Source organism: Bicyclus anynana, chromosome 1 (assembly GCF_947172395.1).
Source record: "Bicyclus anynana chromosome 1, ilBicAnyn1.1, whole genome shotgun sequence".
In the NCBI taxonomy this organism is placed as follows: Eukaryota; Metazoa; Arthropoda; class Insecta; order Lepidoptera; family Nymphalidae; genus Bicyclus; species Bicyclus anynana.
Window position 1 is genome coordinate 13,737,495 of NC_069083.1, and position 19,918 is coordinate 13,757,412.

The 19,918-nt window shown below is 33.3% G+C and overlaps 1 long non-coding RNA gene across 1 annotated transcript; it reads left to right on the forward strand.

Moving 5' to 3' along the window:
• Positions 1–8: 8 nt before the first annotated feature.
• Positions 9–19,691, forward strand: LOC112050584 (uncharacterized). The gene is made up of 3 exons (XR_002887165.2): positions 9–285; positions 6,148–6,211; positions 19,306–19,691. It is a non-coding gene; the product is annotated as an uncharacterized LOC112050584 (long non-coding RNA).
• Positions 19,692–19,918: the final 227 nt, after the last annotated feature.

Sequence of the window (19,918 nt, forward strand, 5' to 3'; positions counted from 1 at the left end):
CTGAACTGAACTGTTTGGCTTTGGAGACGGGGAGCGGACCGGCATAATATTATTATTTTATCCGTGGACGCGCGCGGGACTGTGTGCGACCTAACATTTAACATAATTCTTAAATTAAATACATAAATATTATAATTAAAATGGATCACAACAATAAATCCGGCGCTAAAACCCAAAACACAACGCTCATTGGAAACTACAGTCCGTGGAACTTATTATTCAATTCACGACGACGAACTGAAAGTGAAAACAGCGCAAGTTCAAACTCAAGTACTGAACAAACAAGTAAGTTATATTTTATTTTATAATATTTGATTAAGTAAGTAATATTTAATGAAGTAAGTATTATGCACATATATTTTGTTACTTATTTGTCATGGATTGTAGTTGGCATTTGTTACGTCCTATAGGTTGTGGACTTTGGTCCTTACCCACACATAGGCACTTGAAACGAAGCTTTTATATAAAACTTATGAGCCATGTGAACGGTACCTATAGGTACTTGAAGCGATTTTCTATACGTTTGGCATAAAATTACCGTCAAATTGGATAAAATTGCGTTTCAAAGTTAATTTGACAGTATGTATAACTTTATTAGAAAACGGGAATATTGGATTTTCTCCATGTATGTACCAGGTACCTACTCAAATTTAGTTTTTTTTTAACACATACTTAAATCGGTATAGGTCTAAAATAGTTACAGAAAATGTTAAAAAAACTTAGCAATTTCCATTGTTAATGAAAAATTAACTAACAAGTCATCTGAATACTAACTTTTAGATATAATCTTATAGGTACTTACCTAAAATATAAAAACTCAGACCAATTCGTTACGAAATAGCTCCAACTGCATTTTAAAATATCCAAAATGACTTAATTATAAAATAATTATTATTAGATGTTAGAACTTGATTGGTAGGTGTGTCAAATTCCTACTTAACTACAGAATATCATAATACTTGTAAATATTAATGAATTATCAATATCCGCATATGAACTGTCTCGTCATAGATTCTGAACGAAGTACTTTTAACTTTACAAGTGACAAATATTTTTAAAACATAAAAAATATTATATCGTAGACATTTCTATGTAGCTTTACAATCATAGACATTTTTATATAAGTTCTACAATAGGTATGTCAATGAGTAGTTAAGTAATTAAGTAATACCTATTCAGTATTATATAATAATCATCATTATCAACCCATATTCGGCTCACTGCTGAGCTCGAGTCTCCTCTCGAAATGAGAGGGGTTAGGCCAATAGTCCACCACGCTGGCCCAATGCGGATTGGCAGACTTCATACACGCAGAGAATTAAGATAATTCTCTGGTATGCAGGTTTCCTCACGATGTTTTCCTTCACCGATTGAGACACGTGATATTTTGCCCCGGACCGGATTCGAACCCACACTCTCCGGAATCGGAGGCAGAGGTCATATCCACTGGGCTATCACGGCTCATAATAATCATAGTAGGTAATAATATAAAATATTTATTATTCTTAATATAACTGTACGTCTATAGGTATTTTTGCGACTTTTTAATGAGGTAGGTATACAATTCCATTAACTTTCGCAAAAAAAAAGAATGCATTTTAAATAATTATGATACTAATGAAATGTATTTAATAGGTTGGTAAGTACATTACCAGAGAGGCAAGTTTCATTAAAAATACGTCAAGCTTTTTTAAAAAAATAGTTAATTTACAGATTCTTCCTGTTGAATGTTGTTCCCTTTATTTTTATGCTAGAATAATATAAAATGCTCTATTACCAATATCAGTTACATAAAGATTTTGTAATAAATCTAAAACATAATTATTTACCAACCTAAGTACAAATTGTTTAAATATGTAAGTAGTAGTTATATAATTTAATACTTAAGTTAACATATTTTTTTTAATGTTTACTAAAAAGTGTGTCAAATGGTGAATTGCCATGTGTACTTAGATCTATTATGTATTATCTTTTTATTTTCCTCGTGTTAGTAAAACAGTACCTACTTATCTATATTTTGCCGATGACAAGTCTCAATATGGATCAGATAAAATCTTATACATATTTTATCTTTATTTTTCTAATACCTAGGTCCTAGGTGTTAAAATTACCTGCCATTATAAAAATTACCTTGCGATTGTACATAGTCGAACTCCAAACGGCTTAGCCAATTTTAATTATGTATTTTTTGTATATATTTTGTTAGATAAGAAAAAAGCTCGTTAAGTATTTTTCTACAACCCATTTTAACGCAATTCTAGAAATTGTATATGAATGAAATTTAAACATAATTTTAAGGAAGAACAATGTTAACTTGTCTAGATTTTAAAAGGAATAAAAATAAATGAAAATATGTACTATTTCAATACGTACCTACTTAATACAAATTAATAACTTTTAGTTAGTTCCTTATTAGCTACTTCATTTTGGTAGACGTGACTGTCTCCACGTCACTGCGCCTCTACCAAAACAGGAAGACTTGGTTTTAGCAACCGTGAGAAAACGTTGGAAAGTGAACTTTGTTACAATGTATAAGAACTTAAAATACTAAAAATTAAAAATTGTGTGCAGGTGTGTGTTAATTTACGCCCTTGTAACAATTTATGCCAAATTATCTTTGATAATAAATATCTTTCCTACGCGGAAATTGATTCTGAACATTATATCTTATACTATTATAACTTTAATTTGAAATTCTAAATGTATCGTACCTATATATATGTTTATGTACATTATTTATTTACATTTTTTTTAATTTGAATAATGCCATATTAAAAAATAATTACCATTTTTGCCAGTTTGACAAGAAAAGTTTGTCTGTTAAGAATAAAATTAAAATTCTTTACGAAGTTACACGATTCAATTCTTCTAATCTAAAACATCTCGTTTTTTTTATTCTTTACAAGTTAGCCCTTGACTACAATCTCACCTGATGATGCAATCTAAGATGGAAGCGGGCTAACTTGTTATGAGGAGGATGAAAATCCACACCAAACTTAAATAAAAAGATTAAACTTTTTTGTAGTGTTTGTCAAATAATTTGATAGTTTGCGGCTTCGTTTCAAACGTCGGTTAAACATAAAAAAAGTGAAGTTTAACAAGCAAGTTTGTCAAACATATTTGATAGTTAACAGGGCGCTTAAGTCGGTAATTATTGGCGTATCTAGGATTATTTCCTAGGGTGGGCCCAGGCCCACCTTACGGGGCCAGCCCCTGACATACCGCTGAACAGAGTCGACACTCATTATAGAAATGTCGTTTACAATGTTCGTGGACACTAGCCTCTGAAACGGTACGACGATTTTTCTTTGTATATTTTGTATTTTGGCGTCTATCATAGAATTTTAAATCGGTAGCCCAGTATTCTAGAGTAAATAGGAAACAAATAAAATTCTGTAAGTTTTGACGGCCTCCGTGGCGCAGTGGTATGCGCAGTGAACTTACAAGACGGAGGTCCTGGGTTCGATCCCCGGCTGGGCTGATTGAGGTTTTCTTAATTTGTCCAGGTCTGGCTGGTGGGAGGCTTCGGCCGTGGCTAGTTACCACCCTACCGACAAAGACGTACCGCCAAGCGATTTAGCATTCCGGTACGATGTCGTGTAGAAACCGAAAGGGGTGTGGATTGTCATCCTACTCTTAACAAGTTAGCCCGCTTCCATCTTAGATTGCATCATCACTTACCATCAGGTGAGATTGTAGTCAAGGGCTAACTTGTACAGAATAAAAAAAAAAGGCATTTGCCATTCTAGGATGGGCCCGGCCCACCCGGCCCACCCGCTATATACGCCTATGGTAATTATAGTAAATACTCATATATTTTTTTCAAATTAACAATGTTCCTTAGCAACTCGCCTACAAATTCCATATCGATACAATATTGGGAGCCACTATAAAGGTTTATGATTTGGGAGGGAAGGGAGACAAACACCTGAAACGGTGTAGATAATAAATTAATTTGAACTCTCTGACATTGTGATAGAGTTTAGTATTGTAAATTTGCATGGTAATAGAGGAGAAAAATTTACCTGCTCTACTTGAGAGGACACTTCTCATGACAAGCCCACATCTACTAAACTTAGAGCCTGGCAAGTAAGATCTGGTCATATAAATTTTTCATTCAATTGTCAAGGGCCAATTGAAAGAAAAAGATTTTGATTTCGGGAACTGTCTTTTCAGATTTTCATAAAAAATAAATCCGTATATTTTTTAGAATAATATAAATGTGATACGAGACTGGAGTTATTATTATTAGCCACTTATTTCCTGTTCAATTATTTATTTTAGGCTATTGAAATAGGGAAAAATGTATGAAGTACATTACATATTTACCTAATACGGTTATTACTAAAGGTAATATGCTACGAGCTCAGAATACAGAAAACCACCAGAAGGAGTGATAGCGCAAAGAAGTGAAGCCATTTAAACTACACATTTTACGATTACTTACTCTGTGTTTGTCGTGTTGTTTGACGTGCTATACAGGTGACAAATTTAATTAAATTAAGCCGTCTTGTGCTATTCCTTCGTGTAAAAATGCCGTTGGTAAAAAAAAGAAACTGAATAGGATCACATTTCACGTGTAAGTAGCACAAATAAATATTCTTATGATATAATAATGAATAATTTTTACGTGAATTTAGTTGTCATAGAAACCGATGACTTCATTTTGTAAGTGTTGCCAATGTAATTGTTTTGATTTTCCCTACTTTTAATTTCAATTCAAGGATTTATTATTTATGTAAAATATTAATCAACTAAATAGGTAGGCATAGGTTCCGGCAATTAAGTTGAAATAAAATTGTGGTAATCAGCGCAGATAAAGAAAGTGTAAAATAATCTTAAAGCTTTAAAATTTTACAAATAACAATATAGCAATATTATAATAAGTTCGTTCGTTCTTGTCTGTTTGTGTGTTTGTTTGCACATTTGTTTGTTTTCGTGTGCTTGTTTGGTCTTTTGTTTGTTTGTGTACCTACTTGTTTGCTTGTTTGTTTGAGCAAGAGGATTAAATAAAATATTTTTATCTTCAAAACACATTCTTAAAAGATATTAAACCAATTAAATGGCCTTATTTATACTTGAATTTTAAGAGACATAAAAATTAGAGAAATAAGACGAGATAATAATAACTGTGCACGCGATTGAAATACATATTTATAATAATAATATAATATAATTATATGGAATATATAAAATTATTATTGTAAATATGTATTTCTTTAGTTTGTTAGTTGATAAGTTTTATAATAACCGTCTTATTATATCTATTATTTATTTGTCCTTGTCTTAAATTTTTTAGAGTTCATTTTCTTGCTGACTCTTAGCAATCACTAGAAAACCGGTCCCACTGTTTTTATTATTTACCATACAAGTTAACATTTAATGTGATGAACTGTACACTTATTGTTTTCCTTTTAACATTATAAATTTTTACCACAAAATAGGGAAAAATTTAACAGCCTCATGTACTAGCAACATTACGCGGGTGAGAATTGCGACGAGTGCAGGCTGTTGTGTACTCTTTTTGGACACACTGCGCACTATAGAATGACATCTAAACGTGGCTTCTGGTGGTTTTCTGTATTCTGAGGCTACGAGTATAAACGAGTGTGAGTAAAAAAAAAAAACATACATACAGCCGAACGTAGAACCTCCTCCTTTTTGGAAGTCGGTTAAAAAGCCGCGATAGCCCAGTGGATATGACCTCTGCCTCCGATTCCGGAGGGTGTGGGTTCGAATCCGGTCCGGGGTATGCACCTCCAACTTTTCAGTTTTGTGCATTTTAAGAAAATAAATATCACGTGTCTCAAACGGTGAAGGAAAAACATCGTGAGGAAACCTGCATACCAGAGAATTTTCTTAATTCTCTGCGTGTGTGAAGTCTGCCAATCCGCATTAGGCCAGTGTGGCCTATTGGCCTAGCCATAACATAACTATTTTGATTTTAGCACAAAAATACTGAATCTTTTTATGAAAATTAAATGGGACCAATTTATAGAAATACGAGTTTATAGAAAATAATTTTCAATATTGATTAATAAATGACAAAATGAAAAAATGTTATGAGGTAACATACAGTTACCTCATAACTTTTTCAACAAAAATAAACATATATGCGTCGAATTGAGATATCTTTGTGTGTTTCAGGTACACAATTCGGGTCACTTCAGAGACAGACGAGCAAAAGTAACGAGGAATATCTGTGGATGATGTAAGTTGCCAAATATAACCAATTACATCATCGTATCATACCCAATTGAAACCAATATTTTTTTTTATTCTTTACAAGTTAGCCCATAATTACAATCTCATCTGATGGTAAGTGATGATGCAATCTAAGATGGAAGCGGGCTTACTTGTTAAGAGGAGGATGAAAATCCACACCTCTGTAGGTTTCTACACGGCATAGTACCGGGACGCTAAATCGCTTGGCGGTACGTCTTAGCCGGTATGGTAACTAGCCACGGCCGAAGCCTCCCACCAACCAGACCTGAACCAGCCGGGGATCGAACCCAGGACCTCCGTCTTGTAAATCCTCCACGCATACTCCGCAGAGGCCGTGTATAAAAATTGTAACCTCGCCAATTAATTATTATTGATAATTTCGATTTTTTTTTTATAAATTCAAAATGTTTTATAAACCTAGAATATACATATACAACCCGAAATACAACTATCTTAATCTATATTAACCGAAATATTGTGATTTTAGAAATAACCGCGAATCTTAAACTAAATATCTTGAAATAAAATAAGATAACAATTTAAATATTTTATTAGTAGAATCAATTTGTATAGAACAGCTTAGGTATTTTTATATAACAACAAACCTTGAGACGAACACGAAATGCGATACAATGCAAAAGCAAATAAGCGATTTTGTATGCTGTACTAGCATCATAGGTTTTTTCTGCGGAAGACTAAGATGATATCACTTTGTGAATAAAAAATTAAGTGCTACACTTGTAGTAGGTCATAGCCTAGTGAATATGACCTCGGCTTTGCTTCGGAGGGTGTAGGGTCGAATCCAGTCCGAGACATGCACCTCCAACCATACAGTTAATCACGTGTCTCAAACACTGAAGGAAAAACATCGTGAGGAAACATGCATACCAGAGAATGTTCTTAACTCTCTATATATTGTGTGTGAACTCTGCCAATCCGCATTGTGCCAGCGTGGTGCAGCTTAACCCCTCTCATTCTGAGAAGAGACTCGTGCTCAACAGTGAGACAAATTTAGATTGTTAATGATGATGATGATGATGATGATGATGATGAAAACTTGTAGTAAAGTTTTGCTTTGCAGTCATTGTTGTTAATTTATTTAGAAAGTAGGTACAAAGCAATTCAATAAAAAAAAAAAAAATTATAAGTATATTTTTAATATTTAACCATTGATTTAAATTTGTTTGTATTGTATTTAGCTGAGAAAATTGCATGAAAAATATACAGTATGTTTTAAAAATACCGACCGCTACAAAAGGGGCGTGTAAGGATTCTAATATTATAAACAGAAAAAAAAAGATAAGAATATTATTCAATAATAATTAAGCATTAATTATTCTCCTTTTCTTCCATTTGACTGTAATTATTAAAATCATAGGAAAAACTTTATAGGCAATTTAGTGTAAAAATTGCCAGTTCAGCTGCTAGAGATACAAAGTCCACTAGGTCAGCTAGTTCAGAGTACTTAGTATCAATCATGGCAAATGTGTGAAGTCATACATATGTCATGCCATTAATTTGAATCTTTAGAACGCCAACCTGCAATAGTCAGACCTCCCTAACCAAACTTTGTTTTATTAAGGGCAAGTAAGTTATTCAGCTCATGGTGCTATCGTAGGTATAGTACGGTATACGGTTAAGGGTCAGAGCTACAACTGTCCAGTATGACACGTATTTTTTTGATATATTTTTACGGGATATCATGAGGAATCAATTAAAGAGTCGCCAGACTCTTAGTTTCGAGGTAACCCTTCGCTAGACCCCTAAAGTTTGTAAATAAAGAGGACGTTTTCAATGAGTTGTCACGGTAAGTTGCCGCGAAGCTGAGTGACTAGCGAAATAAACCATGAAACCATGTCTCTAACATGATTTCGTGTATTATGTTAATTAAAATATGAAAAAAAATACACTTTAGACATGGACAGTGTAAAGTTTGAAACCAATGATTTTAAACTTATTTCGTGGTTGTTCATTATGAATGTTATTTAAACGGGTACATATCACGATAAAACTCTGCGAAAAAAAAAAGTCTGCGATAGCTGATCACATTCTACAACCGGGAACTAAACATTGGATTGAGATCCATAATCCACGCATTATTTCCACGGACCGCCACTATATACCCCGAGTAGTTCGAGAAGCCATTGAAATTCGAAAATACAAAAATTTCAATCGGGAACATGGTTTCAAACTAGCCAGCGAGTGGAACCCGGTGGTAGAATTGTGCAAACCAAGAGGGCGCCGCGATACGCATAATAACAAAAGCGATGTCGTGAGTGTGGTTTGCCTAAACAGCCAAAAACGCGAGGTCGTTGAAAAAAGAAAAAGAACAAGAAAGAGGGTAGATCGATTTTGCCCCTAACAGCTGACTTCACTTCTCATCTCGCAACTTCAGTCCCGTCGTGACCACGATCCATGCAACTGGGTCGAAATATCGACAATAAAAATAAAGTTTGAAACCCTGTATAATACCTCTTAAAACTACCAAAGTCCAAATTCCTAAATTGGCGGTAGCACACGCTGACAATAACGTACACTTCATAGATGCTAAAATGCATTGCCTAACCTGCGAACTTGGATTGGAAAATAAATTTAGCAATTTGTACAATCTAGCCCACCACAAAGATTGTATATTATTAAATATGTCACTAGCGAGACGAACTAAGGTGGCTAATTGTCTTCATTTCATTTAGCTGCATAGTAAATAACGAAAGTTTAACAAATAATACCTAATTATTGTGTACAATGTCGGTTTGTTTATTCAGGAAAACCATATATTTATACATAAATATATAATGTCAACAAACACAAAATTGTGCATGTGTGCGCTCAGTGGATTTGCTAAATTCGAATCATTTCTTGAGATGATTTTGTAGACACGTAGCATATCTGGCAATCACAGGCCACTTTGAAACTTCTAGATTTTACTGATGGTTAAAGATCTCGAGTGGCAGTCAGGTTGTTTACGTATCGCCCGATTAATTACGCTAATAAATAATGCACGTGATTCTAGAACTAATTAAAAATACCAAAGTCCACTACATAAAGTAGGTACCGTGGAATAATTGTGTAATATATAAATAGAATAGTTATTACGCGTGAATATCACGGTTTTGTACTTAAGTAGTTATTATAAATAACCTCTGGCTTATCTTTTAATTGTATTATTATTTTATGTAATAAATAGATTTCTATAAAGTAAAATATGTAAACACTAGCCAGTAAGTACATTGTTCTAGCAGTAAATCTTACTGACAATAAACGTAAAAAAATAATAAATGTACATTTAAATTTATATTTTTAAATACAAAAATGCTTCAAAAAATTTCTATTTTTACTACACGGTGGTTCCGTGGTAATCTGGTAATGATTTTACGATTGTACTAGGTATAATTAGTAATATACCTAGTACAATCGTATTTAGTAATATACCTGGTACAATCATACTAGTAGACAAATATATATTTTTTTCTTTTGTTAAAAATTTCAAATCGTCTACTTAATCTACATTCAAGTCAATACAATATAAGAATGAGAGCATGGTGATTAAAAAAGTAGGTCATCGTTAAAGTTATAAAATATTACTTAATACATACAAATTTTTAAACTTAAAACGTATTACGTGCCTTATTTACTTGCCTACGGTGAGGAAGCTGAGGGTTTATAATTCCATTCTTAATTATTTACTATCCATAGTGTTGTGACAGTATCGTAACGGTCATGATGGTCCAGTGGATAAGATCTCTGCCTTCGATTCGGAGGGCGTAGATTCGAATACGGTCTGGGGCATGAAACTTTTCAGTTATGTGCATTTTAAGAAATTAAATATCACGTGTCTCTAACAGTGAAGGAAAATATCGTGAGGAAACCTGCATATCTGAGAATTTAGGTAGGTACATTGGCAGACTATATTGGCAGACTTCACACACCTGCCTTTCATTCTGAGAAGAAACTCGGGCTCAACAGTGAGCCGAATATGGGTTGCTAATAATTGATAGTATCGTGCATTTTTGTAATTAGTAGTTTATTCCGATTTATGTAAAAAATATCTTTATTCGCTATATATTGCACATCCCAGTTGATATTCATGCGGCTTGTCTTAATAAATAATGTTTAAGTATTCTTTTATATTTATTTATTTAGACAAGCCCGCAACTCCGTTCGTATGAAATTTTGTTTCACAAATCCCGCGGGTACAATCGATTTTTCGGGATTAAAAGTAGCCTGTTCCATAGATTGTTCCATGATAAAAAGTAGCCTGTTCCGCTTTAATTTTTTTCTATACCTTTAATCATCAAAATTGGTTCAGTGGTTTAGCTGTAAAACAGACATACGGTCTACGCATTTATAATATTAGTATCATCCTTTTGTTATTAAACCACCTCATTGGTGCTCCATAAAACTGCTTTTTCACAAAAATGACTCAAGAGGTATAAGGCGGTTGCAAAATACAAGTTTATTAGCAATAATGGTAGACCAAGAAGGTCAACCACTAGTGACGGAGGTGCAGCCGGTGATGCATCTTGCTGTCTCACGTCCATGTCTCGATCTGTGTGTGTATGAAAGAGATAGTAACACAAGCGGTTGGCCCTCGCCTCTTGTGTTGAAACCTTCGGTTGCGTGCGCGCGCGCAGCGCAGCTCGCCTCCACACTGTACTTAGTCAAGACACTTGAAACTATGTTATTGTGTTGTTTGAAAGTGACAGTGCAATTGGGAATAACACGTGCTATGTGAAGTGACCTCTGGATAACAAAACATAACATGAGTCGGTTGGTTTCTGTTTTGGATAACACGTTTGAATATCGAATATCATCACGTTCGTTTACTATCTAATTGTTCAGTTAATAACAATGTGTGTTACTAATTGCTTCGAACTGCAATAAATGCATAAACGTATCTGTAACAGTTAAATTGAAATTATTTCTTAGTTTTATATTATTAAAAACTCTATTCTTAAAGGCTACATAACATTATTTGTATGTGAATCGTTTGCTTTGTTTTATAACTAAGTAGGCATCTACCTACCAACTTTATAACATCATCATCATCATTATCAACCCATATTCGGCTCACTGCTGAGCTCGAGACTCCTCTCAGAATGATGAATCAATAGTCTACCACGCTGGCCCAATGCGGATTGGCAGACTTCTTATAACATGCGATTCAATTTAATCCATGTTAGCTCCAGTTACTATAAGAATCTGGCTTATTTACAAAATCCTTTGTTAACAATATCACGCAAAGCCAAAGTTTCGGTTATGGCTGCCTTCCACTGATGGCATTAGACGTAAATAGAAACATTAGTAAAACAAACAGAGAAACTAAAGAAAACAATCGTTAGTGAACGTGGAAGACTATACAACAAGTGTATTATTTTCTCAATCTTATGTAGCAAATGCTCTGTGATTGTTCTAGATTATCCATAGTTTTCAATATTATGTTCTAATACCTGTTATAAATAAGTAAATTAATAATATGTAAGTCTGTCTGTTGGTTATCTTTTCACGGCAAAATCGCTGAACTGATTGGTAGTAACTGATATGATGAATTTTGGTATAAATATAAACCAAACTTCGGAGCAGAATATAGGCTACTTTTTATCGCGAAAACAAATAAAACTTAAAGTGTTTACAACATTTTAAAATTTCACCACTATCGAATTAAATTGAAAAAGTAATTTTTCAAAACGATTATTGGTACTTTTAGTATCATAAAGGAAAAATGTAGTTAATGAAGGCTTAAAAAGTTAATAAGGATTTTCTCGCGGATAACATCACGATCGTCGTCCTACCTATCACAAATGTGGGAATCTGTATGTTTTGTCATTGAATGGTTATTACTCAATCACGCAAACATGGGTGCATAGATTTGTGGCACACAGAAAGGTAGTTAATACCTCGGATTAACACATAGGGTACTTTTTATCTCAGTATATCTCACGCAGAGAGCGCATTGAACTACGCTATGTCTCACCGGTCGTGTCGAAATATTGCACTCACTAACATTAAATTCTCGCTTAGTTGAGAAAGTATAACATGAGTATACTAATTCCCAGAAATATAAATTACCTAGTTAAAGGGTGTCACAAGTATTTTTAAGCCGTCTGTACTTATGATAATGAAAGAAATTAGTTTATTTTTTCCGCAAGAAGGCGAGGTCTTATCTGTAACTTAATTACTGAAATTACAGACGATTAATTAAATAGGGCATGTCAAAAATATTAATCAGTAATTATTAAATAAATTAATATTGGTAATTGACGAAGGACAAAACCAGTAGACAGTAGTTATGAATGTTAACAGATTGCTGGTACACATTTCAATTAGGATTATTTTCTCTGTCTAATCTGTCACACATTGTATCCCTCTGACCTCGATTTAGAAGTCAATGTTGACGAAATACCATTAGCAGGTGCTGGTAATCCAATGTTATTATTTAACATCAATATGATTTAACAAATAACTGTTAGTAGTCATAAACGAAAAGTTACTCGCAACAATCACATTTGATAATAGTGTTAACATTACATTCAATATAATATATTGTAAGGCACTGTTACAATATGTAGAGCAGTGGTACTCATTGATTGCATACATTTACGATCGCGAAAGGTTACACAGTTCATCAGTAACTGTATTTAAAGCATCTGTTCACTGAATTATAAAAATGTAAGCGTATGTTATCATCGAAATTCATTTATAGCTGTTTTATATGCATACGTTACGACAACCCAAATACAATTATTGTCTTGTATACAACGTACACACAACGTAGCTTTATTTGTTTACTCACTTTAACATATGAACAAGATGTGACCTACCTCGACTTTGCGCCGATAGCAGCAAATATACGCTTATTCTTAAAGAAAACAATTGTATAATCTAATTCAGTTAGCATAATAATAACTCTATTGTTAAACGCGATGCCAGCCTTTATATTTCAATCGATTTACATAAATAGCCGATCGTCCTGTTATATTTCAATTTACTTATAACATTAATGAACAGTTGGCGAAAAATCTTCGTCATAAATTCACCTAGGCCTATGTGAAAACTGTATAACAATCAATTTAGTATTAAGTGTATTGCGATCGTAAAAACGCTGTCTTTAATAAGAAGTAAAATAGAGGAAATGTTGTGTCCTCTATTTCTGATTATAATTTTAATCACATTTTGTGTGATGGTATTTACTATTCAATATTTATATTAACTTTGTCATAATAAAATTTCGTAACTGACTTTCTGCATTCCTTGTAAACTAATATGGAAATAGGCACGCTTTCTGTTACGGATGATTTGTTACGTTTTCTTACAAAAATTTCAAACACCACTTGGTTATTGTAGTTAAACTTTAGTTGACTCACATTAGTTCTGTCATTAGCCGTAACGAATGTTTGGTTGTTTTTTGCGTAGTTAGTGCTACCATTAGTCCTTTTGTTTTGAAATTTACTAAAGAAACTTACTCAAAAAATAAACAAACTTACGTACGTCAAATCTTCGTACATCAACAATACCTTTTTTCGTGGTTGTTAGATAAATGCTTTCGGTAAATGAATTTTTATAATTAATTCATATGTAGATGATAATAATTGAATATTATGTTCTTGTGTATATGGTATATAAACTGATACTGGTTATTTGTATTTAAATTTTTAAGACTATTTAACTTTTAATTTAATTTGCATGCCAGAGATGGTCGAATGCATTGTATTCTATTCTCGATGTTTCTGGCAAATAAAGAATTTGAATTTGTAAAATATTACTCAAAAAATATATTAAATTACGTAAAATATTAAATGTCTTTGCTCCTCTTGTTATTTTGACCGTTACACAATGGATATTTACTTTATGATTAGTTCCACTCATCGATTAAATAGTTTGTTTAGGACTCGTCTTTTTAACGCGCAACAGTTCGAAATATTTACTCAACAATAAATTGTAATCTTCATTAGAACAATGACTACAATTACACATAGTTGGTTTGACATTGAACTGTAATTAGGGAGTTTAAAATTAAAATATCATAGCTTAAAACAAGTCTGCTTAAAACCATGAAATACATAAATTCACTTATTTTATACACTGTTTTGTACAGCACAAAGAAAAGCGAAATACACTACAATTTTAACTTTCGTGCAGTTTCAAACTTTACTGTGATGCACATTAGGTATGTATATCACTTCATCCAGAAGCAAGTGTTCTATTATAGTAGATCGGTTGTGATTTCTTTGTCTAACGCACCTTCTGTTAACTACGAACTTACGGTGTTATATGATCCCTGCCTAATAGGACAAATGCAAAATTGTGATTTATTTCATTCAATTTAAAATATTAAATTTGACAAAAAAAGGACAAAAAGTATTTTTCGGAACACTACATTTAAAAAGAAAACAGTACTGGCTCCAAAGAAGGAAAGAACTCTTAGTAGGTCATTCGGTTCAAACAGTCATAGATAGTAATTTGAATTGATTGACAAAATCTACATTGAGGTTAGTGCAAACTATTACCTTCTAGCGAACGTCCGCTACTTCGAATATACAAACTTATTCAAATCCCGCAATTTTTTCGCATATCCCGGGAGAACCTAGAAATTTTTCAGAATGAAAAGTAGTCTGTTTGTTGCGACATAACCTCCTCTATCTTCCTGTGAAAGTTCCGTTAAAATAGGTTCAGCCGTTCCAAAGAATTAGTAAAGTAGCCCGGGCAAACAGAAAGACAGAGGAAAATTTAAAAAAAAGCTTCTTTGTGCTGTGTAATTTGTAAATAATAATGCTTATTATTATTTATCTTAAAATCAAACACAGACACTTCACTTTTATTGATATGTATATTAGAAGTCAAATAACAATTAAATACCTTACAAAATATATTTTTGAATCACCTTTATGTTTGTATTTTATATTACTATCATATAAATTGATCATTACTTCATCATAATACTTTGGTTTTGAAATCAATACTCTTTCCTCACAGACTGTAGACGAGTAGGTATTATGTACAACGAGACGAACAATAAGTTATTGAGAAGTATTAGGTAATGCCGTTTTTTATTTATCTAACTCGTCATCTAATTTTGTGGTTCTGCTCCGAATAACTGACTATGTCGTACAATACAACTTGTTTCATGAATAACAACAACGACATTTTATACGATAGACGTGTTACGTGCCTTCAAAATCACCAAAAAAGTGATCCGGATTTAGCTACTCCACTGAGGATATAAATGCATTGCTTCTCTGTCTACGATCTAATTTTTCTTTTTACCTTGTGTCTTATTGACATTTGACAATATTACATGACATTGACAGCCTGCACCGGATATTAATACCATTTTGAAAACTTTTACTGTATTATCTGTGTTAATTTTTAAAAACGGCTAAGATGCCCTTCCGGCGTCTGTGTTTCCTGACACCTACAATTTGTGCACCTTCAAGGCAAGAGTGAATAGGCATCTTCTAGGCAAGCGCGTTTCATCTTAGACCTCATCATTGGTCACCATCAGGCATGATTGTAGTCAAGCGCAAGCCCATCCAAGACATAAAAAAAAAAATGTAGACAAGGGAGCGAAACAAAAACAAATATTTATCTAATTAATGCGGGTTCTAAAATTTCTGAAAATTATTTTCTCAACAACAATTTATATCTTCTATCTGTAAAAATTCTATTGACCTCCTTATAAAATATAAATAACCTAAACACACAACTCCACAGGGCATTATTTAGGTATTATTTGTTCACATAATTTGAATAACTTTCATTGTTTACCAAGTACGTAGTTGGTCATTTCACTACCTGTTTATATCACTTCTTGGCTTACATCGACAATACGAGTATCGTATAATTGCTACTGCTACTGAAATAAAGTAGATTAGAATTAGATGCTACTTGTAAATATAAATATAACCTATGGAGATTTAATTCATCTTTCTTTGCTTACCTACATTTTTTTACCATGTCTCTACCATTAATTAATATCGATAATGAACATCTGTGATAAGATACAAATGCATGTAATTAAAAAACATGATATAATATGAGTAATGTCCCAGTTTTCAGGAAGGAAAATAACGTCAGACGTATTTGTTACGATAGAGCTAATACATTTATCATACCCAATTACCCAGCCAAGCCTAATCTGACCTTGAACAATGACTCAAGCGAGCTAACCAAAACAACACGAATATAGATGCAATATGGAGACACTGATAACACAGGGATCATAACAATTTAAATAGATATCGATATGTCGATTCTACTAAGGGTAGATTATTATAAAAGGTGCTAAAATGACCAGTTATATGTTGTCGCCTCTTTGGTAGTTTAGTACACCTAACGTGACTTCTTCTTTTCTTTCACGTCAATACAAGAAGTGACATATATTACAGCTTAGCCTATACCCCGCGGTTTCATCCGCATAGTTCCCTTTCCCGTATATATACGGCGATAAAATATAGCCTGTGACATTCGCAAACGTGGCTTTCTGTGGTTAAAGATTTTTTTAATCGGTTCAAGCGATCCAGAGATTACCACCTACCGTAATACAAATTTTACCTTTTTATAATACCTATTAGTATAGATAATTTTAGGCCCGAGCCTTGGTGAACTAAATAGAAACCGGGTCTTAGGTAGGGTAGGTGAGTTTTAGAGCTGTACTCTAACTTTTCACTACGGTTTGCGAGAAAATAAAACAATCCAAAAACGATTAAATTGATTACGATCACGAAATCACTTTGTAATCGAAGAAAAATTCTACTAATCTAATACTAAATCTAAGATGACTTTTTTTAATTTGCTTCCACGACGCAGACATTATTGTCAACTGTAGCTAGGTTCACAAATGAGCATATGCAGAGTAGGTACCTACTACAGCTAATTATAATTCTGAGCATTCACAATGATAGCCAAAAGGAAAAGGCTGTTCACGTGTATAAAAAGTAGCTATCTAATTGATAAGTATACAAATTATACTAAGTACGTGTGTTATTATCTTGCAGTATTAATAAACAGATGTGAAAATACTAATTTTATCTCACGAACATGTCATAACATTAAAGAGTGCCAAATTGATAACGACAAATTGTAAATTAATTATTATTTATAGTTATACATCAAGCGAAGAATTGGGCATTAATTATAATGCCCGGTCAATACCATTTAGTGTATTACCCAATATTACGTTCCGTACCATGTTTTTTTAACATAATCACAATTATTGCAATTTCCCATCGTACAGGATATTTAGGTTGCTTGGAAGATGTCACTTTTGTTAATATGTTCGCCTTTTGCTTGTTAAAACGATTTTGATTGTTTATTTTTGTTTGATTGAAATTCCTTTGTTGCTTTATATTTGAATGCAATATAGTTATTAGAATAAAATAAATAAATATTTCTCATTCTTCTTTAACTGAGCGAACATTCAGTGCTGGAATTCAATTCTTTGATTAATCGTCCGATAATTTTTATTGATCTCTTAATCTAACCTAGCATTCTTTACTTTACCCTAACTACCCTCCCTAACTTTACATTTCACATACATACGTAGTTATCTAGTTACCAGATACTCAATTAAACACAGAACAGAAAACGCTGAAAACTAACGCTTCAATTAAACGATATTTTTTTAGCAAACAATATTTGCATAGGTCCACACTTTAAGAATTACGTTATTACATTTAAATATATTAAAAATTAAAGACTTAATTCAAGATAAATTGACTGATAATTTTATATATTAAATTGTGCTTGATCACCTTCATAGATAAAAAAAGTGTAAATATATTCATAATGTATCCCACGGTGTTGCAATTTAGATTAAATTAAAATTCCATTTGTGTATAATTACACAGACCAGTGCTCGTAAATTGTTCATTGTACAAAGCATTATCTTAACATATTATTAATTCAAGCGCATAAAAAAGCGCATACATATCTAGTTAAATTAAGTTCGTGCACATTTTCACAAACTGAACGTAACATTTCTTAAAGGTAATACTGGGATGAAAAAGGAAAATAAATTAAATGGGCCAAGGATATTGATAAATGCCACGCTTGGTATAAAAATTAAATCTTGAGATGAATTTAAGCTAAAGTAAGAAATAATTATAATGTATATTTATTAGTTATTATTATTTCGTCGTCATCAACCCATATTCGGCTCACTGCTGAGCTCGAGTCTCCTCTCAGAATGAGAGGGGTTAGGCCAATAGTCCACCACGCTGGCCCAATGCGGATTGGCAGACTTCACACACGCAGAGAATGAAGATAATTCTCTGGTATGCAGGTTTCCTCACGATGTTTTCCTTCACCGATTGAGACACGTGATATTTAATTTCTTAAAATGCACACAACTGAAAAGTTGGAGGTGCATGCCCCGAACCGGATTCAAACCCACACCCTCCGGAATCGGAGGCAGAGGTCATATCCACTGGGCTATCACTGCTAACTATATATTATTATTTATTTAGAGAAAACTAATAATTGAAATTTATATAGTTTATGTTACGGTTAAGTTAGTTATTATGTAGGTAGAGTGTGGACACATACCCAATTTCGAATAATCGGACCCATCGGAAGATCGTGCTCTCCTTGACACGGTAGTGTAACATCACCGACTTCCATCCAATCTCCGAGCTACGACTTTTTTCTGAGAATTTCTTGCAAGAAAGAAAAGCTTAATATTTCATAACCCCGACCTAGCCCAGCAGGCCAATTCACTAATTTTGACTTATAATTTACTGGACTTATACGAAATTTACTAACTAGCTATTGTTAGTCATAACTCGGAGTGGATATGACCTTCGATTCCGAGGGTGCAGGTTCGAATCCGGTCCGTGGCATCCTCCTTCAAATGCAATATCACATATCTCAGACGGTGAAGGAAAAACATCGTGATAAAACCTGCATAAATGAATTTTCTTGATTCGCATTGGGCCAGCGTGGTGAACCCTAACCCTTTTCACACTGAAAGGTGACTCGTGCTCAACAGTGACCCGAATATGGGTTATTAATGATGATAGAGTAGTTCCCGGGTTTCCCTTTAATTATATATTTTTAATTAATTTAATATTTCCTTCTTTACAGATGGCGCTCCTAAACGTTGGCACATCGATAACAAATACGTTGCGCTGGCTGCGATCGGGTGTTAGATTGTAGACAATATGAACATTTGGTCACCACGGGAGAAGGCATCACGGACATGATGGAGCAAGCATTCCTGCCGACATGGTTCCTGGTTGCGTGGCTGGGAACCTGCCTACTCTTCAGTCCCTTTGCGATATTCTTCGTGTTGTGCCTTCCCCAATTCCCCCTTCTAGTCCTAAGAAGGCTCTGTTATATACCATTCGAGTATATTTGACCAAGCCTTAGCGTCGTAATGAGATAATAATAGTTTTTACGAGTCTATAACTGTATATAGTGTGTAAATAATTGTAAGTTTTAATTAATTAATGAATAAAGCTTTAAGTAACGTTTTGTGTTTAATTTATTTCGCTGAACCAACGTTATGCAAGACTTAAATTAATCATTATCATCATCATTATCAACCCATATTCGGCTCACTACTAAGCTCGAGTCTAATAGCGGATTGGTAGACTTCTCACACGCAAATAATTAAGAAAATTCTTTGGTATGCAGGTTTCCTCACGGTGTTTTTTCTTCACCGTTTTAGACACGTGATATTTAATTTCTTAAAATG